This window comes from Eumetopias jubatus, unplaced genomic scaffold (assembly GCF_037043125.1).
Source record: "Eumetopias jubatus isolate StellerSeaLion01/CBP00866 unplaced genomic scaffold, mEumJub1_p1.0 scaffold_8, whole genome shotgun sequence".
NCBI classification, from domain to species: Eukaryota; Metazoa; Chordata; class Mammalia; order Carnivora; family Otariidae; genus Eumetopias; species Eumetopias jubatus.
The window spans coordinates 38,596,687-38,624,533 of record NW_028274814.1 but is presented as its reverse complement, the minus strand read 5'-3'; the positions used below and the strand labels follow the sequence as shown (position 1 = coordinate 38,624,533).

At 44.8% G+C, this 27,847-nt stretch overlaps 1 protein-coding gene across 14 annotated transcripts in view; it reads left to right on the top strand.

Annotated features, from left to right (window-relative positions):
• The window catches only part of CACNA1C (calcium voltage-gated channel subunit alpha1 C), a 720,546-nt gene that overhangs the window by 78,641 nt on the left and 614,058 nt on the right, over positions 1–27,847 (top strand). The window lies entirely within an intron of this gene.

The following is a 27,847-nucleotide window of genomic DNA, read 5'->3' as shown; positions in this document are numbered from 1 at the left end:
CGGCTGGGAGCGCGCGCGCGCACCCCGCCCCAGGTCGGCCTCGCGCCCCGGGCCGCCGCCGGGCATCCCGCTTGCTGCCGGGCGCCCCTTCTCTCCGGCAGCGCGCTCCAGGTGGCGGGTGGGGGGCCTGGGATGCAGATGTGAGTCTCGGCGCCTCTCTCTCCCTCTTTCCCCGTCTCCCTCGCTCCCTCTCTCTCTTCCTCTCTCCCGGCTCCCTTTCTTCTCTCTCTCTCTTCCTCTCTCCCGGCTCCCTTTCTTCTCTCTCTCTCCCTCTTTCCCCGGGTCTCCCTGTCTCCCTCGGCTCACCTACACCCACCCACCTCTCTACTGCCATTGACCCCGGGTGCACCCACGCCCCGTGTGTTCTGATTCGCACCCACATGTGGGCTAGCACCTGAGGATGTAAGCAGTTAGAATTCGGGCGGTGTGTGGGCTTTGATTTTTCATGTTTTAAGGAAATAATGAAAGGGTGTGCCGAGCTCACAGGACTCCACACTGTTGCCCAGTGTTTTCCCAGCATCTCCATCCTGGGCATCAAGTGTCACCAGCTCCCCGCAGTGAGGGGGAAAGGCTTTCAGGTAACTCCCCACTTCTTGGAAACTTTCTCCCTCCCCCCCTCCCCTCATATTAACAAGTTATTATGTTTTGGCACTGCTCAGCAGCTCAGGTTATGATGGAGTGTGGAGGGATGGTCTTGCTGGAGTGTGGCAGCCTCCAGCTTCATCTCTGTCTTGTCTCCATGGCTTTCTCTGCCTCTTTTGGGTGTAGTCTTCCCTTTTTCTCTCCCAGTTTCCCAAGCCTCCCTGTTTACACTCCCTTTCAATTGCGTCCTTCTGAATACCTGTCGCTGTTAGTGCTGTTACTTCGTGGGGTACTTTAAGTGATTCTCTGAGGACCCCAGCCTGGTGGAGGGGTTGCCTCCTTGTCTCTTCTTTCCAGCCTCCTCCTCCTTCTGCTCCCATCTCCACCATTTGGGGACAGATCCCATGTCCTTTAGAGCTACCTGCCTGGTCTCTGTCCATCCTGAAACTGATTTGGGGGCTAGCTGTCCCTCTGCTTTCCAGCTGGGGTGGCAGTGTGGGGATTTTGACCCCTCGGTAGAGAGAATTTTGTCAAGGGCCATGGGTTCTAGGGTGAGCCAGGGCTTTGTCATAAGGGCAGCTTCTGTCCCTGGATTTCTCTATGCCATGACCCCATCTGTCACCTGTTCCTCCGGTCCCCTTCCTAGCAGATGGAGCAGTGGATGCGTTAGGAGGTTGAGGATAAGAGACACAAAGGAAAGGGTGATATTTGTGAAGAGTGGGGATGGATGTCTCCCCTCCAGGTTCTCAACTCAGCCTGAGCAGCCTCGAAGAGGAGAGCTCAGTAGTATTGTCCTTACTGTCACTAACAATGGCAGTATGCCGTGGCAAGAATTATTATTCACATAAGGATAATCTTCAGTAGTTTGCCAGGTCCCCTCTTAGTGCGGGAGAAACCCCTCTTAGCCCCTTTCCTTTTTTTTGCCCCTTTGTCCCCTGTCATTCCCCCCCCCAGCCCCACAGAAATGCAGGGAGCAGACATTAAAAGTAGGAACACTGACCCTGGAGAGGTTTGTGAGAAAAATGGAGGGACAGGAGCGAGTGAGCCGTGGCCAGGAGCTCTGCCTTTCCAGCAACATGCCAACAAACACTATGGCAACCTGAATTCCAGTTCTCTCCCTTGAAGCTGCAGTGATTATATAATTCACAGGAGCAATTTTGCCTCCATTCCTGGATGCGGTGCTCAGGTGAAAGAGCACCAGGATCCCTGTCTCCCCTCCATTGCCCATTCCCCTGTCCTCAGTCACTGGCATTGCCCAGGGTTTTTTTCAGGGAGGAGAGAAAGAGGGTGATGGAGGTATGGAAGGCAGACCTGGAAAAGCACGAATATTTACAAGGAAGGGGTTGGGGTGGTTTAATAACCGAAGGGGTGATGAAACGTAATTGGGGGTTAGAGTTTCAGGAGAGAGAGAGAGAAGAGAAGCCAAATGATTACCTCAGATCAGTGATGGTGACGAACCAAAGAGTGGAGAACCGAAAAAGTTGCCAGTGCAGGGCTTTACATTCTTCTCTTCCTGACAGATTTGAAGGCACTGAATGCATTGGCCCTTTCTCCCCAGCTTTTTGGTGGTGGTGGTGGTGGTGGTGGTGGTGGTGGTGGTGGTGGTGGTGGTGGTGGTGGTGGTGGTGTGTGTGTGTGTGTGTGTGTGTGTTGAGGGTGGTGGTGGTGGTGGTGGTGGTGGTGGTGTGTGTGTGTGTGTGTGTGTGTTGAGGGTTGGGGTATGGAGACCCGTGATCAGTGCACTGGAATAGTCTGAAGGTTCACTGAAGGACTGGCTTTTGACCCTGGGTTTCAGGCTGGGAGTGGCTCATGTGGGCCTTGTCTTACCTCTAGTGCCCTATCTGCTCTGGTCCCACGCCAACCTCCTACTTTTCTGGGCTGATTTTCCATTGCAGGCTCCAGCTAGCAAATGAGTTTCTTAATAGTCAACCATTTAGCAAATAAAACATCAGAATGTCCCTTATCTGCTGGAGACAAGGCAGAGGGGAGAAACATGTGTTCTGGGAGTGGAAGACACACTGTGCTTTTCTTTTAGCTACTTAGCAATACAGCAGAATAGTAATCATCAAAATAAAGTAATAATAATAGTGATCACAGTTAACTCTCTTTACAAATGGTCATAGAACAGTGTCACTTGCACCTCAGCTTGTTCAGGCTTTAGAAAATGTGACATTAGCTTCTCTTTTTCTGGATACTGCATGGAGGAAACTGGAGGAAAAGGGCTTTTGAGGCTCTAAATATCATTCCTAGTATTGCTCTGATACTTTCCAGTGTATCAGAATAATACATAATAGACTATATTACAAGAACCAATTATTCATTATTTCTATAGAGCACACACTAAAAGTATTTAAGTCTGTGCACATGTGCATACACACACACACACTGAATAAGGAAAATATATTTTAGATTACACAAAAGATTAATGCACTTTGGGGACTCAGCAAGTTGTGGAGAGGAATATTGGTAATGCAGTCCCCTGAAACTGTTTGGACATTTCTACCTCATGTGAAGTGGACAATTGTTCTCTACTGGTAGATGTTCTAGGTATAGTAGTTTGCAAATGAAATGGTGAGCCATTAGCCCCTTCAACCATCTCTCAGAGTCTTGGTGATGACTTGAACTCTTACTGCAATTTTTTCTTTGACTTAAAACTGCTCTAGGTGGGTTCTTCTATGTATATAAGACCTTGGACTTATACTGAAGCACGCTGAATGAGGATTTCGAAGCCCTGCTGATCTTTGTGTCCTCACTTCTAGCACTGGTTCCCGCTCATTCCAGGCCCCTAATACATGACTGTATGAATGCCTGCCCGCCTGAACGAATGAATGCAAGACTCAGGAAGACCTAAAGTGGATGTGCTTTCTACCTCTCCCAGTAGGTGGCGCTCCAGGGCTTAGGAGTCAGGAAAGGGGCACTCCCATTAGGTTTGGTGAAGAAAGCTATTGGGAGGTTTTGGAGAATTTCTTGTGTGCTGTGACTCTGATTATGCCCACACCTGTCCCAGTGCAGAGAACCCCAAAGACCAGTGCGTATTCCCATGCCACCACACACACCAGAGGACCCCCAGGGTGACTGAGTCCCTCAGGGACCTTGCCACTCTCTGGTAATGCAAACCCACTTTGGATTTCTCCCACTCTTGCACACTCTTACCTCAGACTTCTGTTTACTTCTTGCACAGACGGCATCCTACTGAGCCTTGAGGGAGCCTTTTGGGCGATTAGTCGAACTTGTTATGGCCGTATATTAATTTTCTCCCTGATTTACCATGGATGGTTTAGTAACCAGAGGGGCCAGGGGTTCCCAAGCCCAGTGGAGCATGAGGTGACCAGAAATTTGGGATTTGGAAACCCTAACCTATAGGGTTACAAAGCTTGCAGGCTCAAAGGCAAGAAGACATTTTCCTAACTTTATTAGGGAAAAAAACACAAAAACAACTGGGTACACTTCACAGCTGATTTCTGTTTATGAGTCTGGCTGGGCTCCTGCTGGGTAATGGCAGAAAAGCTCCCGAGACCCAGGTTAGGCAGTAACTGAGATTTGTTCTAATTTTCAGTGATGTTTTCCAGCCCTTCCTTCACTTGGCTTTCTTAGTTGTTGTGGCAAACTCTCTGAGGTCTGAGAAACCCTTGCCATGGTGTTTAGAAGGGGTGAATGAGTGCCCCATAGGGTCTTCTTCCTTTTCAGTAATTCCTGCTGCCTCACCAGGTAGTGACAGGTCAGTCCGTGTCATCCCCATGCCTCCTTGCCGGACTCTGAAACCAATGCTCAGCATTCAAAAGCAGGAGACAATTTTATTTTCCGACACGGACTAAAGAAAGCAGATAGATTGTTTGGGGAGACACCTGAAGACTTAACAACAAGACAAATTAGTAAAATAATCATGCTGATTTAGTCTGTTTTGAGATCCCATCCTCACTGTTGCCTCCGTTAATGTTGGGCACTGGAGGAGAGCAGAAGACTGATGACAAAAAAGGCATGGGAATTGTTTTGCAAAATATCAGGTGCTAAATATTTAGCAACACGAGTGCTAAACATTCTGATAATGAAACAACACTCCAAGCCATGGCTGTCATTATTAAAATAATTTAGTAAACACCTGTTTACATGTACCTCAAGGTTGGATACTGTATAAAACAAGTAAAAGTGACAGGATCCCCCTGGGAAAATGGAATGATTTGCAGTGCCGTTTCAAAGCCAGGCCCGTAGACTAACTGAACCCATGGCAGAGAAAGCAAAATGGAGGGCTGAAGCAGTGAATGTGATTGTTTGAACGTAAAGTCCTGGTACTACGGGAGAGGTCTTCTATGTGTCTTAATTCCCAGATGGGGTGCCTAGGTGTTCAAGACGAGGGCTTACTGACCCAATGGAGATGCAGGCCTGGAACGCTGCAGCAGCCCTTGCTCCTTTCCCTCTATGGTCAGGGGCCCTTGGAAGCAGCTGCTCGCCGCAAGAAGGGAACTGGAGTGGAGTTTCAGGTTCCCAGGAGCCTTGGGACCCCTGAGAGCCTCGCTGCCATTCTAGGCTGTGCTCTGTGTGGGTGAAAGCCCTGGAGGGCCTCCTAAAGAAGCAGAGCTGTGAAATGGCTGGGAGCTTCAGGGAGCCAGGCTGGTGGGAGAAGAATGCAGGAAGAGGCCCAGATGACTGGGGGGGGGGTTCGGGGGGGGCGGTGGGAATTTGGGGAACACGGTTACTACTTGCAGAAATTAAATTAAATTCAAGTGGTGATTTAAGGGACATAAGGAGAACAGTTTGGGCCTGGAGCTCAGGAGTTGAAGAGAGATTGAAATAGGCCTTTACTTCCCCAGAGACCAAGGGAATGAAAGGAATAGTAAATCTGGCTTGGAGCAGAGGATGAGGAAAGGGTGGGTTGACTGGCAAGAAGCCAGGACCCTTCAGTTCCTCCCCTTCCAAGAACCCCACCAAACCATTGCTGTCCGTAACATGTTCACTTAAAAACATCTTCTGGCACCTGGTTTGTGTGTGTGTGTGTGTGTGCGCGCGCGCGTGTGCGGCACGCACGCTTGTGCTTGCTTGCGTGAGAGAGACAAAGGGTGGGGAGAGGGTGGTTCTAGATTCATGAACTTTGAAGCACTTGTCAAACAGACATAGAATAAATGTAATGTCTCTTTGGGAATTTACTTTCTAGGATCAGAGCAGTTTAAGGAACCTTAGGACAAACTCTGTTTCCAGTTGAGAAAACAGAGGCTCCTAAAGAGTCAGTCACTCAGGCAGTGATGTGACAGAGAGCAAGATCTTCAGGCTCTTTTTGCTCCTGCTTTCTCATGACCACATTTCGTATGTGTTAAACCCCGTATGAGGGCATTGCTTAGTGTTTCTGGAAAAATTTTGCTTACTAAACCTTTCACCCTCTTCTTATCCTCTCTCCAGTCCCACCTTTGTACTGGCTTAAAATCATTGCTGAGATGAGGGATGTGGAAGCAGAGTGGGGGTGGGGTGGAGGTATCTATCATTGGAAAGGTTTAAAAATAATTGCTCGGACCGTAAAGTAAAAGTTCATACACGTCCACCAGGAGGTCCGGCAAAATTCAGATCACTATGCTGTCTGCAGACAGATATAGCTCCGAGCTGTTTTTATTTGCTTGCTCCCCTTCTGTCCCACTCTAGGCTCATTTCAGCCCCTGAGAGGGAGCAGGGTGGTGAGAGGTGAGGCTGTGCTGTAGGACTCCCCTTGGCGAACTGTCGGCAGTTCTTTGTGGACCAGCCAGCTTTGCGGTTGGCCAGGCCAGGGACACACATTAACTGCAGGGTAGAGACCAGGGCACATGTGGGTTGCAGCTGGCCAGAGGACAGGCTGCTGTGGACTCCACCTGAGTTGAAAGAACAAAGGCTTCTCCATGCTTCCTTGTCGGGGTCGGTCTCCTAGGACCCCCGCCCCTCACCCCATCCCTCTTCCCAGGAGACATTTAAATAAGGAGCAAGGGTTTAAAATCAGCCTAAGAAAGGAGTTCATCTAGGACCTGCCTCTGTCGTTCCCATCGTCCTTGAAGCGCTTGTTGGCTGCCTTGTTTGATGCTCAAATACATGGAAAACGGGAAGGCTTTTGAGGCTGACTTGGTTTCTAGCTCTAAGACGGAGGCATGGGCTAGACTCACCCTTAGAGATGTGGCCTTTGAGATCCCTGGAGGAAACCACCCTTTCAGAATATAGTGTTGTGATAATCTCATGAAATATTCATGAGGGGGGTTCTTTTAATCCGCTTGGATACGCTCTCGGCATTGCCCGCTTGAACCTAGCTGAAAAGAAAATGAAATAATCTTGTGTCCTGTCCTTTAGAGAACCACGCCAAAATCCAGACAGTAAATGAATGTTCTCCGCATATAGCTTGTGGGCAGAAACGTTGGCTTGATTACTCAATTAAGCTGTGTTTACTTTGTGACCATTGTGTCATGTTCAGTCATTTACATTGTGTCCTTCCGAAATAATCCATGTTGGGCTGAAACCTTTCAAAGATGTTAGTTAGCAAAAGTAAGAAAAATAAATAAAGATAAATAAGGCTACAGCTAGAGAAGTGACCGGGTCACATTCTTTGACTTGTTCTTTTTCTCTGAGAGTTTTGGAGGAATCAAGCCTTACATTTGTTCATCTCTAAAATGGAGATAAGAATCCTTAGCCAGTCAGCGTCACAGGGTAGCGGTGAGGCTCCGTATGGGAGAATGAGTGTAAATCACTGTGTGGATATCAATCATTCTCATCAGAAGGCAGACCACTAGGGTTTGAAAAAGCAGGGCCATGAAACAACTTTCAAAGTGTTTCAGACAACTTTGTAGATGCTGTTGGATGGCTGACATAATTCAGAAGTTCAAGGATGGAAATGTAAAACAAAAAGAAACAGAGTCCGAGGTGGTCTGGCTGATACCAGAATAATCAAGGAAGTGAAAAATCAGTCCCGATAGGCCTGGTATTGTGGCGTTCTTCACAACTGTCGACCAATGTGAGGCCAGTAGAATGCCAGGCCTGGGGGACCATCTGGACTGCTGTTTCCCACCAGAGGGTCAGGCCCCGGGGACACAGGGCTTCCTTAGGCCCAGCAGCTGTCCACCTGTCCCTCCTTCATCTTCTCCCACTCACGGCACAAGGCTCCCTGCCTTCAGCCTAAGGTCCAAAGCCAAACTGGTCGGAAGTCCTTTGATGGTCCAAATATCTGGTAATAGGGCCCCTGAGAGCAGGAAGGACACCACCTGGGCAAACAAACATCCCCTTGCTTTCTGGCATGAATTCCCCAAACCTAAATACAACTCCTCAGTGCAGAAGGACAGACTGCCTAGAAAATAAAACTTTGCTTCAAATGTAAACCTTGGCTTTGGAAAAAAAAAAATGAACTAAATATTTTTAATATAGTAGAGGTGTTGGAGGTTTATAGATAAAGAGAGGCAACAGTTCAATACAGCATTGAGACACATCACAATAAGAAAGGGCTTTAATTTCACATCTTAAGTGACAGATTAGATTTTAGTTTCCTAAAGCAGAAATAATCTCATCATTAAAAAGTGTGCTGGAAAATTTGTATTTAAGTTTGCACCTTGTTCCCCACATTGTGTCCCTTCCCAGCCTCAGGTCCTATGATCTGTGGAGTCATCATACTTTCATTTTTATTTTAAAAAATTAGTTATATTGAAATATAACTCCTTCCTTTTTCTATTTTTAGGATGGGGCAGGAGTGATAACTACCACTTAATGCCTGGTGTGTCTCCAGCAATGTTCTTTGGGCTTCATGAGCTGAGTATCATTTTGTCCTTCTGTCAGTCCTGTGGGGCAGGTACTGACATTTTTCAGATGAGGAAACCGAGGACCAAGGATCTTGTGTATTGTGGCCGAGATCACCCAGACAGTATTGGAGCTGGGAATTAAATCCAGGTCTGTTAGACTTTCAGAGCATTTGTTCTTTCTTTCTCCATATGGGGAAGAGGAGAAAGAAGAACTCACTATCCATCCATTTTGGGAAAAACTACTTTGGGCTAGCCTCATGGAAATTTGCCTGGATTTGCTCTGTGGAAACTCCAGCTTTTGTTGGTTGTGTGGAGTGGATAAGCAGCTGAACACTTGTTCCTCTTTGGGGAGGACCGTTGTGGGGTCCCTCAGCATGCCCCTCCTCACAGTCCCATTCTCTAGCTATTCGTTTGTGCCCATGGTTTCTGCCTGGGTGCTCTTTGGTTCTTCAGCTCCCTCTGTAGACCTTAGTGGAAGACCTGGACTAGTCAGTCTTGGCTTTGGGATGACCACTCCTTGGCATGGCCTGACCTCACCACCCATTCTTGGTAATTCCTTCCTGGAAAATAGACAGTCTCCATCCTCAGACAAGATTCTGAGTTCAGGGGACCGCCCTTGTAAGCTGAGCTCCCTGGACTTCATGCATTTATTTGTTTGTTTGTTTGTTTATTTTTAAATAACATCTTTGTGGAGCTATAATTCACATGCCATCGAATTCACTCTTTAAAGCATACAACTCAGTGGTGTTTAGTATTTTTACAGAGTCATGCAGTCGTCACCACAGTGTCATTCCTGCACATTTCATCACTCCAGAGAGAAACCCCCACCCACTGGCCGTCATTCTCCATTTCCCCCTCCCTTCAGCCCCGACTATCATGCGTTTCCTTTCTGTCTCTATGGATTTTTCATGCATTATTGTGAACAATAATAATTCTATAATTGGAGCTCATCTGTGTAGTCTAGCTATTGGCAGCACATCTCACGCATTTCAGAGCTAGGTATGTCGTGACAATCTGTATGATAGATGATTCAGTTAAAAGGAAGCACAAGATAAGTTAGGGACTTGGGTGTCATTTGGAGGTGAGATTAAGCACTTTCAGTTATGGAAAGAATGGTTTTAAGATTTATTTCTTTTAACTGTCTCACGAAAGCTAAGTCTACAAGTCCCCTCTATTGATAGTCGAAGATGTGAATGATGACCTTTACGATTTTTTTTTATTGTGGTAACAGAATTTGCCATTTTAACCATTCTCAACTATTACAATTCAGTGGCATTAATTTACAGCGTTGTACAACATGGCCGCTACTTACTTCCAAACTTTTTTGTCACTCTAAACAGCAACTCCGTAACCACGAAGCAATAGCTCCCATTCCTCCCTCTCCCCAGACTCTGGTAACATCTGATCTACTTTCTATCTCAATGAATGTGCCTATTGTAGATATTTCATTTAAGTGGAATCATACAGTATTTGGCCTTTTGTGCCTGGCTTATTTCACTGAGTGTGTTTTCACTCAGTGAAATAGTGGGTGTCAGAATTCCTTCCTTTTCATGACGGAATAATATTCCATTGCGAGTATATACCTCATTTTATTTATTGTTTCATCCGTGGATGGACACTTGGGTTGTGAATACACTCTGGCTCATAATGCTGCTGTGGACCTTGGGATACACGTGTCTGCTTGAATCCTCGTTTTCACTTCTGTGTATATACCTAGGAGTGAAATTGCTGGGTCTGAATTATGACTTTTTAGCTCTCAGAGCCCATTTCCTTGTGTGGCTCCCCAAGTTTGAATCTTGTACAGAGGAGAGTATAGTATTAGGAAGTTCCATTGTGTCAGTAATGAGAATCTAGTATTTTCTCTGGGCTCCCAGTGCCTATATCAGAAATTTGACTCTAATTGTGTGTTTAACAATTTAGCAGCTGTCTTTTGATGCTGCCTCCATTCCAAAAAAATAATGAAGTTTTCTAGATCTAGTTCAGCGTTTACCTCTGTGCCGACTGGGCTTTGTGACTTGACAGGAAATGGGTGTTTGGCAAGACAAAGCTATTTAGTCTGTCTGTTTCCGTCTCTCCGTCTGCCTGTCTGTCTAGTCCAGGGGCACCCACGCCTGCGGAGAGCGGGATCCAGTCTGACAACCATAAGGACCTGGGAGAGCATCGCTCCCCCTGCTGTGTGGTTGGGCCGCGTCCTCCTCAGTGGCTGCTGTGCATCTGCCCTGGTGGAAGGGCAGTGTGGCTTGCTTGATGGGGTGTCTGTCTCCCAGCTTTGGAGCTGCCTGGGGGGAAAGCCATGTTCTCAGACTCTTGGCTATGCCTCACACCATTTGAAGTCTAGACAAGGGAGGAAAAAAAGTATGATGGAAAAGAAACAGGGGAGAGAATCAGGAAAAGAGGGAGGAGAGTAAGAGAGAAGGGAGTGGATAAGCAAGGGGAAATTTTTAACACTTGATGGATCTGTGCTGGGGACTAATGACCCAATTAATGATCAGGACGCTTCTTTCCAATCTTGGGGTGGCTTTTGTTTTTGGTAATTGTTTTACCTAGAAGTCATAATATCACCTTACATTTTGATTGTTTAAAATACCTTTTACGTCTTTTTCATGTCTACTACTTTAACCCTTCAAAAAAAAAAAAATCCATCAAAGTCGTGGGACAGTGGTGGTATTCCCAGTTTTTCAGATGAAGAAAGGTGGACTCAGAGAATTTGAACAACTTGCCTGGTTAGGGAAGGAAAAAAACTCATCAGTTTTATTTTTTTGGAAAATATTGTATGTTAGACTTTGAGCCCGTGCATCTTTTTGCCCCATACCAAGCTCTCTGATTAGTGGGTTCAGCCTGGCCATGAATGTGTGTGTGTGTGTGTGTGTGTGTGTGTGTGTGTGTGTGTGTGTGTGTTTCTTTCTCAGATTAGCAGAGGTCAGTACGCTAAGACAAAGGTGCAGGTCACTTTGAAGACCAGTACACTTGGCTTAATCCAACTATGAGCACATAATTCCCTTGTAGCCTCTGTCTTCACATCCCCTCCCTGGTCATGCTTACAGGTGTGTTTTGGCCACCGTCCAGAGCTAAAATGTTGCGTAGTGTTTCTCCAGGGTCAGAACCTCTGCTGTCATGTCTGGATGGCCAGGTCAGCCTGGGGTTCCAAGCTCCAATCCAAGGGGATTACAGTGACTCAGATCTCATATTTGGTCTGCAGTGGATAGGATCTTGTGGCTCTGTTTTTCAGTTATTTAATAGGCAGAAATTTTGACCTATGCCCAGCTGTTTGAAAGATCAGGAGATGAGAAGCCTTTTCCTAAGATAAGTTGTGAAATGTCCCTGAAATGGGGTGTCTCATGCCAATTGTGATGAAAATAATTTTAAGTTGTTTTTTTCCCCTTTCCAGAATTTGGATGGCTGGTCGTTCACAGAAAGTTATGAGCATCTGTTATCTGTAAGGCAATTTGCTCTTGGGATCTCTAGATTCAAGGAGACCTTCAAGATCACAGGCTCTCAATTGTCCCTTCCTTTAGGGAGTATATAGTCTAGTAGGAGGTAAGGTACACACCCACGTTCACAGATACAACTATAAAATACAAGGCAGAATATGCTTGATGTTACAGGGAGGTAAAGATGAAAGGCTTACAGGTTTACGGAAGGAGGGTGACACAATTAGATGGAATAAGTGGAGAAAGCATGTATAAAGATGAAGACAAAGCTGAATCTTGAAGGGTGGACATAAATGGGGTAGAGAGGAGGGATGTACATTCCCAACAGAAAGAATGGTATAGTCAGTAATATGTTGAAAGGCATATGCATTGGATTTTAAAGGAAGAGTGAGTTGAATTGGATTAAAGCGTAGGTTATATAGGGGGAGAAGTGAGAGAAGGTTGGGGTGGCAGGAAAGGGATAACATGCGGAGAGCCCTTGTGTCAGGCTGAAGAGCTCGCATCCCATTTGGTAGGCATTGGAGGGCCATTGATAGTGTTTGAGTGAGGAGTGTTGTGGTCAGAGCTGCTCTTCCAGAAGATTAGGGAGGCAGTGGGGTAAAGGCTGAGATGGGGGTGCTAAGACTGCAGGTGGGGTACAGTTCTGAGGCCATAGTCCAGGCATGAGAGGGAAGAAGGGCTTTTCTTAACAGAAGCCAGAGGGCAAGGGAACCCTTTGCTGTTGTCTAGGTGGGAAGGATAGAGGGTGGATTTGGAGGGTAAATTGAAGATACCCAGCATATGTGCAGAGTTAGAGTTCATTTAGAGGTGATATTTGAAGCTGTGGAAATGATGAAATTATTCGGGAGAGGGAACAGAGAGAAAAAAAATGATGAAGGGGCTGAAGATGGAGCCCTTACATTCAAAGGACAAGAAGGGGATGCAATGGAGCGAGTGGAGCCAGAATGGTCAGAGAGGTAGAAGAGCCTTCCTACACAGGGCCATGGAGGGCAAGAAGGCCATCACTATCAGTATTGAGTGGAGAAGGGGGTAGGGAAGATGGGAACTGAGAAAACCTTACTAGATTTGATGATTTGGGTGTTAACAGTGGACCTTGAGAATGGGCTCAGAGTGATCATTGAGTAGTCAGTGAGGCTACACAGTGCTGAGGCATGGCAGGGTGTGATGGGAGGCACATGTGGACCACTCAAGAGTTTTGACTGAAGGAGAAAAGAAGAGATGGATTTGTTGGCACATGAGAGACTGGACATTGAAGTGGGGGGGCTTGATGAATCAGATCTGGAAGAAGGCAGTAGGTAGTGGGGTGAGGGACAGGAGCGGGAGGTTTAACCTTAGCCAAGGAGGTACAATTCAGAGATAGACCAACAGTGAGCAGAGGATGAGAAAATACAGAGTGGTGGTGGGGGAAGCTGAAAAAGGAGATATTATGGATCTCTGGGATGGCAGGGCTGGATCCTGAGACAGGTGAGGGCAGTTGTAGTATAGTCTGAGCTTGAAGACACAGGAGGAGGTAACAGTCAGTAGAAAATACTATGGGACATCCCAAAGATATCAGTAAGGGTTCCTAAGTCTCAGAGGGAATGCGGTTGAGGTCAGGAAGCATGAGTTAGGGTCCAGCAGTGATTAGCAGTCCTAGAGAAAGGTTCCCCAGAACTTAGTTTGCTGAAGTGAGATGGGCACTAACTAAGTCAAGGGGGCAGAGAGAAGTGAAGTTAGAGCTGGTGTGGGAGAATGGAGGTGGTTGCCTAGGATGATCGAGGTGCATGGAAGTCCTAGGACACATACTTTTAGTAGGATACGTGAGTCTGAATCTTCTAGCCTGCCTCTGTTCACATAGATTATTCATCAGAATAGCTGGTTGGCCACTTGAGGGCTGAGTGGATGTACAGAAGAGCAGGTGGACTTTCTTTGGGGAACACAAGAACAGGAGAAGATGGCAAGCAGGGGTGGTGGCAGTGTAAGAAGTGTAGGTAGTGGATGGTGGGCTAGGATGCATGTGTGTGGTGTGTGGAAGGGTAGGTGAATGGAGACAAAATATACTGAAGTTTTCACAATTTGGCTTCCTGAGAACTTTCTGGGCACTGACACCAAAGCAGAGAGCCCATGTTCCAGAGACCTGAGGTCATGTTCAAGACAAGGATGGAAGGAAGCGGGTGACATCAGGACAGGTGTACAGGTGGACATCAAACATCAGGTTGTCACAGACTGTCTTGGGCATCATGGACAAGGAGCTTGCACTGCTGGCCTCGGCCATGGTTCAACAGTGGATAGGAGTGTTCTGGACAATTCAGATGAGAAGTGCCAGCCTAAGGGTGGTTACCTAGAGAATGACCTACCTGCAGGACCTGCCCGCTCCTGTCTTCTCACGTTCCCTATCCACACCAAACAAGCTTCCCAGCCTATGATATTGGTTCTCTGGAGAACTGGTTAGCCTTTGTGGAGTGTTAAGATCTATGATTTTATATCATTATAATTATATCAGTATATCAAATTCCTGAGAACAGAACATTTTATTATTTTTTCTTTATCCCCTCCCTCTCATAACCTCATAACAAAAATATTACAAACCACTGGAAAATCTCAGGTTGGATCCCATTTGAGCTTTGCAATGCCTAGATTTGCCAGCCATCAAGAAAAATATGATATCCTGAATATTTAATGAAAGGATGTAAATTTTTGGTGCCAAGAACATAACAGTCTTTCAATGCCATGGAAGTATGCTCTGCTGGGTACTGCTTGGTACAAGAAAGAGTTAATCATCAGGAGGTACCCTCAGGCTCTATCCCAGTCCTTGTCATGTGTGCAGGGACTCCAGTAAGAGGTCTGGCAGGCATCATCTGTGGACTGGAAAGCCTTGCCCAGAGGCAGTGGGAGGGGCAGTGGCTACAAAGGCCTGGTGATTTGAGTAGGGGAAGCTATGCCCCTGCACTTCCACTCAGGTTCTCTGCACTGACCACCATGGTGAAATGTATAGACAGTCCAGTGGTCCCAAGTCCTGCCCTTTTTCTCTGGCTCCTTGCACCCATACATCCCCACCTCTTCACTAGACCTGACCTTAGTGTGGGATAGCCCCAGGGACAGGGGTGAAGCCTTTACTGGGAAGCACATTTTTCTCTACCTTTCTTAGCCAGGGAAGTGGCACCAGTTGCCTGTCTGTCTGTCCAGAAACCTCTGGGAATTGACATGACCAGTCCTGTGGCTACTGTTTCACCCGGTCTGGTCTCATCTGAGAAACCATTTGCCGAGTTTGGCCTTATTCTGGAGAACTTCAAAGAAGAAAAGATCCTGAAGAAGAAAATGACCACAGAAAATGTTCTTGAGTTGGATGAGGGAATGGAACAGGCCTGGTGTCTCTGAGAGGTAGGCACAGCTCTTCTTGGAGACATCCACAGATAGCACCGTGTGTAGTCATGTTTATGCACAGTTGGCCCAGGGACAGGCACACATCAGTGCCTCCTGAGGAGTTACAATTAGTTCATGGTCCATTTGAAAGAGAGAGGATAAAGTGGCAGCAAAGGTCATCTAACTTGTGTTTTTCAGACCCAGAAGTAAATGAACAGAAATTCTAAACCAAAGACTTAAGGAAATGTTCCTCTAACACTTGGGGGCCAAATACCTATAAGTTCTTTGACAACGATCTCCATGTAGTGTGTGTATGTATGTGCATGTGTGTGTGAGAGAGAAGAGGCAGAGGGGAGGAAAGAGCGGAGTGCCTTCATTTGAAACCTCTGAAAGATACCATGTCATCACAAGGTGCGGGCATATCTGGGCACAAGGAGACCTGTGTTTAGATGGACTTCAGCCTCTTGCTTTGGAACCTTGGTTGGATCATTTAACTTCCCTATGTCTGAGGATCTGCATCTGCTACCATCCTGACCCTCCCTCCCCCATTAAGAATCCGTTAATTCTTGGGGTGCCTGCATGGCTCAGTTAGGCATCTGCCTTCAGCTCAGGTCATGATCTCCAGGTCCTAGGATTGAGTCCTGAGTCGAGCTCCCTGCTCAGTGGGAAGTTTGCTTCTCCCTCTCTCTCTGCCCCTCCCCCCTGCTCGTGCTCTCTCTCTCTCAAATAAATTAATAAAATCTTTTTTTTTTTAAAATAGAATCCACTTATTCTTTTAGCCTCATTGATAAATGACAACTACTTGAATATTTCATAGGGATTAATTGGAATACAGCGGGAGAAAACTTTTTTGTGTCTAGTCATTTATGTACTGTCAGGTGCACAGGGAAATTGTAGTGTAGGCTCAAATGCATAAAGAATATTGCTGAGCCAGGTTTTCTCTAAGAAAGAATGTCTTGGGGTGGTGAAGGAAGAATATAAGACAACTCTGCTCTGTGACTTCAAAAATAGTACCAGAGAGAAAGGGCTTTGGGCTTTAAAGGCACGGGGATGTCTTGTGTTTCCTTGGCCTTGAGAGGGGGGTCTTGAACTGGAGATGCTGTATTTTACATACTGTAGATGTGACAAAGAATTCAGATCTGCTCCCAAGGAAGTCTTTTTGAGGAAGCTCTATTTCATCTCTCATTCTCTTCCTTCTTTCTAGGTTTCTTTCCTTAGTACGGAAGCACATATTTTGTAGTTCTTTTCAGTTCTTCAGTCTTTGTTTGACATTGTCTCTTTTCCTTTTGAGTTCACTCATGAATAATGGCAGGTACAAAATTCTGTATTAGTTCTATTCCTTCAGCAATTTGAAGATATTCCATTTTCTTCTGGACTCTATTGTTGCTGATGAAAAGTCTGCTGTAAGTCTGAATCACTCTTCTGACTTTTTGACCTTAGTGTTACGCAGTTTTACAATGTTGAGTTCATACATAATTTTTTAAAAAATCCTGCTTGAGACTTGGTGGGATGCTTCAGTCTACAGATTCATATTGTTCTCCAGTCTGGAAATTCTCAGTCATTTTCAGATACTCCTCTCTCCTAGTCTTTCTATTTTATTCTTCTGGAACTCTATTATTAAAATATATTGGTCTTTGGGCGCCTGGGTGGCTCAGTTGGTTAAGCGACTGCCTTTGGCTCAGGTCATGATCCCGGAGTCCCACATCGGGCTCCCGGCTCAGCAGGGAGCCTGCTTCTCCCTCTGACCCTTTCATGCTGTTTCTCACTCTCTCCCTCTCAGATAAATAATAAAACCTTTAAAAAATAAAATAAAATATATTGGTCTTTGTCATTGTACATGTTCTCTTAAATGCACTTTCATATCTTATATTTCATTATCCCTTTTTGTTACATTCTGGGTAATTTCTTCAGCTCTATCTTCCAATTCACAGTTTTTTCTTCATTTCTTTCTTTTTTTAATAATTTTTTTGTTATGTTATATCAGTCACCATATAGTACATTATTAGTTTTTGATGTAGTCTTCATTTCTTTCTAAACTGCTGTTTAACCTTTATTTTTTAAAAGATTTATTTATTTATTTGAGAGAGAGAATAAGAGGAGAAGCACAGGAAGAGGGAGAGAATCCTTAAGCAGATTCCCCACTGAGCAGGGAGCCCAACGTGGGGCTTGATCCCAGGATCCCAAGATCATGACCTGAGCTGAAATCAAGAGTCAGATGCCTAACTGCCTGACCACCCAGGTGCCCCTGTTTAACCTTTAAATGCATTTTTATTTTTAATGGCTATTTTATTTGTAAAAGTTCTATTTTCTTTCTCAAATTTTTTGGTTTTTTTCATAGTGTATTTTTTTCCCTTTTGGTTTCTCTTCCATATTTTAGATTTTTAATAATTTAAAAATATATAAATTCTATAAATATATATAGTTTATAAATATAAAATATTTATAGTCTATTTAAAATTATTTTATCTACTTCAGCCCTTGGGGAATGATTATCCTGTTTCTGGTATCTACTACTTTCACTGGTGATGGATCATTTCCTTTTGTGGCATATAAATTTTGAGAGTGAGTCCATCTTCTTTGTGAATTTTTTTCCCATGAGGTTCTAAGCACCCTGAGTTATGGAGGTGTTGCAATAGTGCTGTTTTGCATTTGGTGGTTTCAGTGGTCCAGAAACAGTTTTTGATACTTGCTTCTTGACTTGAAGTGCCCACAGCATACTGGTACTTTAATTATCATGAGAAAAAAATGTTCAGACCCAGAATCTCAGTCAGAGATCAGTGGAATATGTATATGTAATGAACTGACTCCTACAAATAGGAAACATTTTAATTTTTCTACCATTGCTGCATTCAGACTCTCTCAGTTGGATCTCCCTTCCCTGTTCTTTCACATTCTCTCAGGCCTGTCTTTGCTTTCCACTCACATTCAGTTATTAGAATAGTCTCATTTCAATAATTAGGACTCATGTTGTAAATATTAAAGAAGTCCATAGACTACTTCAGGCCTTACGCCTGGCTTTCACATTTGTATGGAGAAGTGTCATGACCTATTTTTTCCCCTTCTTCTAGTTCTTCCATTTCTTGCCTACTCTGGGCTTCCAGGATTAGGGCAGAGGAGAGGGACTCAGGAAGTAGGGCTCAAGTCTCTCTCCTTGGTGCTGCTTCTTGTCTGACATTGGCTGGCCGTCATATTCTCTGCTATGGTAGTCATCTCAACACTGGCTCTTTCTTTCTGTGGGTCCTTTGACAGCCCCGCTGGGGTCCTTTGTAGCACACAGTTCCCTGATGTGGGTGATGTGGCATCTCCCAGATGTTTTGTGAATCTCACAGCCTCTTTAGGCTGAGGTGGCCCTTGTGGGCGAGTCTTTACAGTGGCTTGAATCCAGCCAATTCATGTCATGTCAGTGTCATCCACTCAGCCCAGTAAAGGCTGTTGTATTTAGTTAAAATTTGGAGTTGCAGGCTGCTTCCCATTTGTTGCCCTTTCTCCTTACCCCATCTACATAACTGCCCCAGTTCTCCTGGAGAATTCTTGAAGCAGGAAGCAGGCCCTGTCCCTTGGTTTTTGTGTGCACCGTCCAGACTCTAAAAGACATGGGTCAGCGCTTTCCCGAGAGTAGCCCTCTGCTCTGGTACATGGGGGTGGGCATATAGGTACTGTCCCTTAGTAGGCATCAGGCTGGGGGGTGACAGGCTGGTCTTTTTATCGCAGGCACTCCAGTCTCAAGAGATGCTCCTCTTGGCTCACCTCCCTTGGCTTTAGGGGGAGGGTTGGGGAAGCACACTCCACCACAGCTACCTCCAGGACTCCAGTTTCTAGTCCTCTGCTTATGTAGGCTAGATAGGGTGGTGAAGGGGAGGGTCAAAAGACCAGTTTGGATACCTCTTAGTTTTGTAACACAGTATCTATCCAGTGCCTTTGTTGTTTGAGGGGTACTTCTCATTTATTGTTCTTAGGTTTGGGGCTTCAGCTGGAATTCTGAGACAACAGGAAAAGTGCCAGTCAGCTTCTCCTTATCTCTTCCTTGGGAGGGTGGGCAGAGATTTTAACCTGGGTTTTTTACTGGGGAGCAGTTTTTCCAGGTTCTTGGCTTTTTGCCAAGGCCTCGGTTTCCACTCTTGGCTTTGTGGGGGTCCCCTAGCTCCATCTCCTGCCGTGGGGATGTTGAAGCCCCAGCTCTGGGCCCACAGCCTCCACGGCCAGCCCAGCTGTAGTGCCTCAGCTCATTACTCAGCTTTAAGTTCTCTCTTCCTCCCTGGAACTGAGGAATCCCCTTTCTTTGTGTCAGCTGATATTGTTCAGCATTTCTCTGCATCGTAAAAACAGTGAATTCGGTTTAAGCTTGGCCTGCCTTATTGCCAGAACTGGAAATTTGCATCTGTGTTTTATAGACCACTAAAAATAATTCTACTTCCATCACAAAGATGTGAGGGCAGATGAAATCATGGATGTGGACATGCTTGGAGAGTTTTGACCCATTTATGAGGAAGGGATTATTATAAATATACCTCTGCCTGGTTTGTAAATCATTCTCCCTTGAGCTGGTCCTTTAGTAAAACTATATTTATAAGCGAAACTGTCAGAAACCAAAGTGACATGATGCTATTTAATAGTTTACCTCCTTTAACTATCACCTCCCATTTATGCCACCTAATGATTTCCAGTCTGCCCTTTGGGACTTACTCAGGTAGAGTATTTTAAACTCTCTGGATGTCAGTCTATAATTTCTTCTTTTTAATATCATAAAATGTAAGGGGCATATATTAAGTATACATTAAAATATACGTTTGGTACATTAGATATCTGTTAGGTATGTTAGGTATATTCCAGATGTATCAACCTGACTCATTCTGCTTTCTTTACTTAGGGAACGAAAGACGGGTCAGACTATCAATCATCAATCAATTAATGTTAAGTGAGTGCTTGCTTTGATTTTGGCACTATAATAGCCACTTGGCAGAGGGCATAAACAAGCATAACCAGTTTTGACAGCCATGTATGAACTGTCTAGCAGATATCAGATAGACACAGTGCTCAATGTATGGAGGAATAAAACAAATGGGCGTCTGCCCTCCTGGAGCTTACAGTGGAGCCACTGGCTGAATTGCATTAGAATTTCTCAGAGGTGGCAACGTGGTACATTGTTATCACCATACTTGTTTGGTAAGTGAGTGAATCTTTCAGACTCTAGAACTAGTCTCGCTCAGTTTTTTTTTTTTTTTTTTTTTTTTTACAGAACTCTAGTATACAGACTGATACCATAATCCCATCAGGGATAAATTAAAACAGAACAAAACAAAAGCCTAGTCCAGGAGTTGAGCAACTTTTGGCATAAAGGGGTCAAACATAGTATGAAAGATGATTTTATGGGGTTTGGTTGCAATCTCTGGGTCATCTCCCCTTTCTGTGCTCTTTCCATTGCACATCACTCTAAGGGATCCAGAGCTCTTTGCTTTTTACCTCTCCTTCCCTCTGGCAGAACATGCTCACAGAAGAAGGGCTCGGGTACCCGGCAGAGTCGTGCGGCACTGCCCTCGTTCATCCTGGCCATTGTGGTGTGTCTTGGGTGAGCTCTGCTGTCCCTAGAGGCCAAATTCAGCCAGAGGGTGGGAAGAGAATGGTTTCTTCAAAGATGCAGTGAAGAGCTGCTCCGGAAGGAACAGGGCCACGAGGACCCGCTCAGAGGGAGACTGGAATCAACTGTTTCTATTTTTCTGTAAATTTAAGTCATTTTTATATCCTTTCTGAAGCATTAGCATGTCCAGCCTTTTGTCTAATTGTGAAGTGAAAGATTTTGTGTCTTTTGAAGGAATTCTAGACATCAGCAAATTAAATTCAGGAGGAATTATTAAGACTAAAAGCATCCTATAGGTGATTTTACTGAGCTTATGGTTCCAGATTAAATCAGGTAAAGGATGCAGCTCTGATGACAATAGGCTTCAGGTCCCGTGCCCGTTCGGGACTGGTTATGGCTGGCTGGACTGCCGTGTGTTGAAGAGGAGGCTAACTGTTGCCCAAGCTGGGGGGAAAGAGGCCACAGCCTCAGCACGGAGGGCAGACATACAGCACACCTACTGTTCCGGCTGTTCCTGGTAGAGTTGGACAGGTGCTTAGGTTGTACTTTAATAGCCAGCTGATTCAGTCACTTTTGTCAAACAAATAGTTCAACAACAATGACAGAAAAATCTGTTGAAATATGTGTTTGGTATAATGAAGAAAAAAAAGAAAAAACCCATTTTATAAACTCTGTTTTTCATTTTTTAAAATTCAGGTAGGTTGGTAAATCATAGACAAATTTTGAAAGGTGAATTAAATGTGAGAGCTTCTAATTTCTGGTTTAACTTTCCTGGAGGAGTCACTAGATGGTACTTTATGATTTTATTATAGTGTCTTTCTAAATATTTTTCAAAGCATTTCGCACATATTATCTCATTTTATTCTCACTTGATCCCTGTGACAGATTTGTTTCTAGTGCATAGATGGGGAAACTGGTGCTCAGACATGATCTGGCTTGCCAGAGGTGGTCAGAAGCAGCTGAGGGGTTGGCCTTGATTCCTAGCCCCCTTCGTTTGTACCATAAAATTTCTGTGACCCCCAGGAGATTTCTACCCAGCTGATTATTGTTGATACACTCTCTCAGGGGCAGGAGACTGCTGGGGCAGTGACTCAAAATAGTGTCTATTCCCTGCTTAAGAGGTTGTCCTGTCAGCAGTAGGCTGATGAACTAGACCCCACTGCTTCGGTAAAATACTCTGGGGTTTATAGGATGGAAAATTTTGTTTGGAAATGAAAATAGCCCATAGTCATTTGTACCCTGAAGTTGTCAGCTGATGCTGTCTGAGTCACCCCTCACTGTCTTCTGGCACCCTCGGGGGGCCTCACTGTGGTCCACCTAGAGTGGTCTGAGCGTGGCCATATTTGGCTTTCTAGAGCTTGTTGGCTTTGGAAGTGCCTTTCAACCTGCCAACACCCAAGTGGGGACCCGGATCAAGTCATGCATTTAAATGGCCAGGCAGCAGAAAGAGCTCAAGTGGAGACATCCAAGGGATGTGGGGCCATTTACTTAACATAAATCAGCTCTCTGAGCGTGAGTGTCTTAATGCATTCCTTCAGTTATAAACAGTTTAGCCTCATGACAGCCAACATCTTCTCACCCCCACTCTCCCTAGCCCAGACTGCAACCGGGAACTTTGATGATTGCAAGGGATGGTAAGGAGGCCCTTCTGAAGAATAATAAGCTATCGTTTATCAGAACCTTCCTCCTGGAGTGTTTGCACTCAGTGGGTGCAGGCAGTCTTCCTCCATCCTTGCTCATGGCTCCCAGTGGGCGCTTTGGGGTGTGCTTCACCCAATCTCATTTAATCCTCACTTCCCATTTATGGGGTAGGGACTCCTGTTATCCCAGTTTCACAGAAAAGACAACCGAAGTTCCAAAGCCTAAGTCATTTACCTAAGGTCGACAGCTGGTAAGCGGTGGAGCTGGAATTTGAACACGGGCAGCCTGTTTTGTGAGCCCCTAGTCTTAAAAAGTCCTGCCATGATCCTCTTGTTTCTTTTCTAATTTGGATGGTTTATTGTTGGGCTCTTGAGATTTTTCTTGGTAGCTTGAAGAGTAGCCTGTATGCTGGCACAAGGAGCCTGGGGATCTGCTCAGACCTCCCCTAGCAGGAGCAAAATTCGAGTTAAGAATGCGTGTTGTCTCGGAAGTAGTGTCAGCATAAGGGCCTTGTCTAAACCTCAGATTTAGGAGAGCAGAGCCAGGGTGTGAGAGTCTTGGTCTGTTCCCCGGGAGCGGGTCTGCCAGGCCTCTGTACCATGGAGCACTAATAGGCAGGGAGTCCATTTTGGTATGAACAGGGGTTGGTATATTTAGAAAGAATCTCTAGGGACTGTCGTGTGTGTTTATCTGCATGCTCAGAGATAAAAGTCAGGGAGGTGGGTCAGTAAGAAAATGCTTGCGTTGACATCCAGTTGACATAATGGCTCTTTCCCAGGGATGCAGGGCAGCCTGATACAGAGGGCCTATTTTAGGGTCTTTATCAGTTTGGAATTGTCACTGTCTGCACTGCAGTAAAACGAGCCTAGCCTGGCTCTGCCTTTCCTGACTGGGAAAAATCTCATCACACAGCCTTGTCTTAGACTCAGTCTTTGCCCAGCACGCTTACACGTTGTGGAACTCTTTAATTTCTCACTCCAAGCCAGCCGCAGGGGCAACCTTCTGATTTGCTATCTAATTTAGGGCAGAAACTTGCAGAGCTGTGTCAAGAGGGGCTGTTTTCACTTCTGGATTTATACATGCTTAATGTTCTTGCTTTGAATACATTCCAAGAGGACACAGTAAATAAGGGAGTATGCACACATAGCTCACTTGGAGTCTGCTGCTTTTGGGGATAAACCACATTTATTTTCTCCCTCCCCTGCGCTCCCTCTCTTCTTCCTTCCCTTCCCTCCCCTCCCTTCTCTTTCCCTCCCTTAAATCTCTTCTCCTTTCCTTTCCTCTTCTCTCTTTCCAATATATTTTTCATTTATTAGAGCAGTTTTCTAAGGGGTAGGAAAGAGCAACAGATATTACATCTTTAGCATCATATATTCTGCAGTCATGAAATTATTCGCCCCTGGCTTTTCTTCCAAGTTCGATTCCCATTTATCTTAGAATCAAATATACTGCTATTGGGACCATTGCTGATTTCTGTAAGATGACTCAATTAAAAAAAGCTCTTGCTTTATATAATGAGACTTCTTATGTGGGCCACCTATGAAGAAGGCCCAGGAAACTTCCCACTCTCGCTACATGCAGCTATCACATTTGAAGGACATGGGGTTTTGCTCTATAGTACTTTCCACTGAAAGGGAAATCATGGACCAACCACCCATAGAACCTAGCAAAAGTGACAGAAATACTGACTAGGGCAAGACAAACTCACGATCTGGAACAGATTCTAAGCTAAGAAAAGCTATTGTGTTGCGAACTAGCTCGAGTTTCATGTTTAGCAACAAGGCTGACTGATGTTTAATACAAGATGAACATATTTCCCACTTGAGGGATGAATGACATTTAAGATGTGTATTTTTATGATCAACTGGAAAATTTGACTTAGATGCAACTAATAACTGTGTGTGTATGTTAGGTTGAGAGTTTCATGTATTTTGTTTGAATTCATACATTAGCTAACTAGGCAAGTGTTTTGTATTAGAGCTATCTCATATACAGAAATGATATTGGGGTTCAGACTTTGTAGCTGACTGTCGGTATCTCTTGTATTTCTTCTCTTGTCTTTTTCAAAAGAAAGGGGAGATATTGTATGGGCAGTCTGAGGTAGATAATATTATATGTTACAGCTTTTAAGTTTTTATTGTATTTTTAAGAGGAAAGGGAGTGGTTTTGGCTGGATTGGGCTGAGTTGGGGTTTGGAAATAAAAGTAGCAATGATTCATTGACTATCTGGTGTCTGCTAATGTGAATTGTGTAATTTAAGTCTCAAAACAGTCCTGTGTCATAGATATGCATATTTTAACTCTACAAAAGAAAGAATAGGTTCAAAATAGCTAAGGCATGGTGACCCCCACAGAAGTTTGGATCTGGATAAGAGTATAGGCTATGGAAGATGAGGGTCTGGCCTCAGGTGTGCAAGGTTTCGGGGGGCTGGAATGGAGCCCTTGCATAAAGCCCAGAATCTTCAGGAGCTTTCTCTTCAAGAAAGGGAGATGAGCAAGCTTCTGTTTACTGCCCTGGGGTAAACAGCAAGGAGGCCTACTGTCCTGGGGCTTACCGTACCACCTGTGAGAAAGAGGGACTCTACGCCTGTACCACTTGTAGGTAGGGGGTCCGAATTTATGCTCCTTGCCTGTTATAGGAACTTTAGGATAAAAAAAATGAGAAAAAAATGGTATCTTGGACATTGATGGATGAATGGATTAAGAAAATATGGTATGCACATATGGCTATGAACTAAATTGTGTCCCTCACCCAAATTCATATGTTGAAGCCCTCAAGTATGTGGAGATGGGCCGTTTGGGAGATAATCTGGTTTAGATGAGGTCAGGAGGGTGGACCCCTCATGAAAGGATTAGTGCCCTTATAAGAAAAGACAGTGGAGAGCTTGTACTCTCTGCCGAGTGAGGACAAGAAGGCTATCACCCACAAGCCAGGACAGAGGGCTCTCACCAGAAACCAATCAGGCTGATACCTTGATCTTAGACTTCAGCCTCCAGAACTGTGAGTAAATAAGCCCCCCAGGCTGATGTGATTTGTTATGGTGGCCTTAAAAAAGAAGAAAATCCTGCCATATATCTTAACACAGAGGAGCCTTAAGGACATTATGCTAAGTGAAGTAAGCCAGGCATGAAAAGACTCCTCACATGTGTGTGGTATCTAAACTAGTCGAACTCTCAGAACCAGAAAGTAGAAAGTAGAATGGTGGTTTCCAGGGGCTGGCAGGGGCGGGTGGGGGGGGTGTGTTCATTGGGTATGGAACTTCAGTTCTACAAGATGAGAAAGTTCTAGAGATCTGCCACACAGCAGTGTATATAGCTAACATTACTATACATCTAGAAATGCTTAAGATGGTAAATGTTATGTGTGTGTGTTTTGCCACACAAAAAAAAAAACAAAACAAAAAACCTCTAGATCTAGGATAATTGATATTCGTAACAGTCCTTCAGCAATAAACACAAACAACTCGGAAGCACACTTCTATAGCTCAGGGCCCCTAACACTTTCGTAACATAAGCAATCCTGGCTGAAGATGAGCTCACAATAGGAGACCTCATAACAATGGAAACGTCCATGAGTTAAAGCCAGCTGACCCGACAGGCAGCAAAGTTAGTGCCCCGAGAGTGAAAATAACAGGACAGTTTCAGGAGATGATAAAACACATTCGTTTAAAACAAAGAGATTAAAGAAGAAATAGAAACTCTAAGAAAAGAAGATTGCTCTATGAAAAAAAGAGAAGTTTTGGAAACAGGGCTCAGTATACTTGAAATGAAGGACTTTAACGAACCTTTGTATGACATCAGGTCAGACCTAGCAGAAAGTAAAATCTGCGATGGGCAGCTGCCCAGGCTTCAGCGCTGAGAGAGAAAGGACGGAATCCGTGGAAAGCAGTGAAAGAACCCGAGAACAGGATGAAAGTTTCAGTATCTGCCTGGGCGGAGTTCTAGGAGACAGTAGAGAGAATGGTGAGAAGACATGGCGGCAAAAGATAATGCCAAGAACATTCCAAAATTTAAGAGAGAGATTGATTTTTACATTGTAGTAGCACGCTGAGTATTGAGTAGGGTAATGAAAAAATACGTCTACACCTAGACACTCAATGGAGAAAGCTGCTGGAATGTCAAAGAAAACGAGAAAATCTTCAAAGCAAGCAAGGAGAAAAGACAAATTATCTACAAACAGCAGTCTTCCATCAAGCTACAACAGAGGCTGGGAGACAATGAAATAGTATCTTCAGAGTGCTCAGTGACTCTCAAACTAGAATTCCGCACAAAGCTAGATTTTCAGTCAAGGGTTAGGATGGTGGGGCGCCTGGGTGGCTCAGCGGTTAAGCGTCTGCCTTTGGCTCAGGTCATGGTCCCAGGGTCCTGGGATCGAGCCCCGCATCGGGCTCCCTGCTCAGTGGAGAGTCTGCTTCTCCCTCTGCCACTCCCCCTGCTTGTGTTCCCTCTCTCGCTGTATGTCTCTCTGTCAAATAAATAAATAAAATCTTTAAAAAAGAGGATGGAAAGGCATTGTTCATACAGAGACTGACGGCGTGCATCTGTAAAGTGATCCTTGCAGAAAGAACTACCAAGCCACATGTTCAATAAAGAAGCATTGTTTTCTTCTTCCCTTCTTCTTTTTCTCCTTCTTTTTTTAAAGAAGACTAAGATTTAGGATGATTTGAAAATAAGGTGGTTTTAAACATTAAACACCAATAAGGTTCTAATAAGTGATAGATGAGGTGGGTGCAAAGATCAGAATTTAATGCATTCTAAGGTCTTGGTATTTTTCAGAGAAATAATGAACAGTTATTTAAAATATTTCATGATTTAAAACAAAAAAAGAGAAATATCCAGACACTGACCTTCAGATACCCATCATTAACACCAGAATAACAACTAATGGATAGTCAATTCTTATTGTGTGCCACGATCTGTCATTTATATTATTTCATCTAGTCTCACAGTGACCATATGGGAAAGATAATGTTGCCGTTTGGGGAGGTAAGAAAAGGGGATATATTTACCTTTGCACTCCCATCGCTCAGTATAATGGACAGCAGTAGTATGTGTTCAGTAAGTGTGGGTGAGCCAAGCCCAGCTGAGGTCAAAATGCAGTCAACCAACAGTTGGCCTCCGTCCTGATACTAGAAAAGCGATAATACCATTGTTCAAACTCCACTCTGTCTAACCCCACAGTCCCTGCTTCTCTATAGGGCTCTGCTCCTAACTGTTTACTTCTCGGGGTAAGTGACTTTCTGGACTAGTCGGACACGGGTTCTGTACTTCCTGTAAACTGGTGCCCCACTCAGGCATTCTTTGGTCTCCCATGTGACATGCCCCACTTATATCTGATGCCCTGGCTGTGTTTTTACCACGTGTCATGCAGGTGAGCAGTCTCCTTGATGTCTGCTTTTTGATTTCACAAGTTTTTATGTGGTACTTAGACAACATTGCCAGCACCGTGTTGCTAGGGAATGCAGTAATGATCACAGCATTTAGAGCACGTACCTTCTCTCCTCCCTCCTGTAGACACCTGCCTTTACCATCTGTTCAGGATGCCCA